The 1,280-nt window shown below is 41.7% G+C and overlaps 1 non-coding gene across 1 annotated transcript; it reads right to left on the reverse strand.

Annotated features, from left to right (window-relative positions):
- Positions 1-324: 324 nt before the first annotated feature.
- TRNAP-AGG lies at positions 325-396 on the reverse strand. Its single transcript has one exon. It is a non-coding gene; the product is annotated as a tRNA-Pro (tRNA).
- Between the last annotated feature and the right edge of the window lie 884 nt (positions 397-1,280).

The following is a 1,280-nucleotide window of genomic DNA, read 5'->3' on the forward strand; positions in this document are numbered from 1 at the left end:
GTCAGAAGAGGGAGGTTAGTGAGACTGACTATATCCACCATCACTGTAGTGTATTACAGAACTACAACTGGGGCTCACCCTCTCCCTCCTCTATTGTCTATTAACAAAGACTCTCTCCTTGACCAGACTTTAGTTAGGCTTCCCTGAACACTCTTCTTGACTAAGCTTCAACCTTGGACTTCTGTTTTAATCCTTGCCAAGTGTCTCAAGCAAGAATCTTGTCAACTCACCCTTGATAACTGATTAGTCTTTTTTTTAATTTTTTTTTTAGCAGGATGGGGGAGGTAACTAGGTTGACTGATTGACTGATTGATTGATTCTTAGAGGAAGTACTGGAGATTGAACCCAGGACCTCATGTATCCTAAGCATGTGCTCTACCACTGAGCTATACCCCCCCCTCGATTAGACTTGATATCTGATCAAGTTCCTCACCCTCCACCTTTGATGTATAAGTCACTGACCTGCCTTCCAGCAAGAATCCTGTTGGCTGGTTTAGTAAGAATCTCCCCAACCTTGAAGTATCCTTTTAGTAATCTTCCATTTATATAGACTTTCTCTCACTCTGCTCATTGGCTAAAAATCTCCAGCTTTCTTTGCTGTATTTGGAGTTAAGAATGATCTTGCTATCCTATTGCCCAATAATTCTCAATAAAGTATTCCTTATCATTGTAACAAGTGTCAGATTGACACTTTCTTTAACAGCATGCTGAATCCCTCTTCCACTCAGCTGTCACCTACATAGGTCTTGGTGGCTTAATTGATGGTTAAACAAAACCTTTATCCCTAGGAGTTCTAGACATTTCATTATCATAAACTTCTCAGGATACAATTGTTGCACACGCCCATTCATAGTTATACTGGGGCAAGGGAGTACCAGGAAGAACCTACAAAATTATTGGTTTCGCATGTATTGACTATCTCCATTTTGTAAAGAGAGCCTGAGCTCTCTTACTAACCTGTGACAATTGCTTTTGCCAGTATGGAAACCCCTCTTCTATTCTGGGAGTTTCCAGGCACAAGAACTCCAAAGGGCCCTGACAGCACTCAGTGAAACCCTTACAGAACTGTGCAGCTAAATTTTATTCCCCTTGTTAGGACCAGGACTTCCGGTCCTGCAGAGGCCAGAGTGGGGATATACTGTGAGTCAGACAGTCAGCTCAAATAATATTCAATGTTTCTCTTGGGAAAAAACTTCCTGTTTTTTTGACAACTGGCAGTTAGTTGGGCCCCAATGACTAGTTCTGACCAACGGCATGTTATGAATTCCATCCAAGCTAAA

The sequence above is a fragment of the Camelus ferus genome, chromosome 7, assembly GCF_009834535.1.
Source record: "Camelus ferus isolate YT-003-E chromosome 7, BCGSAC_Cfer_1.0, whole genome shotgun sequence".
Lineage (NCBI taxonomy): Eukaryota > Metazoa > Chordata > Mammalia > Artiodactyla > Camelidae > Camelus > Camelus ferus.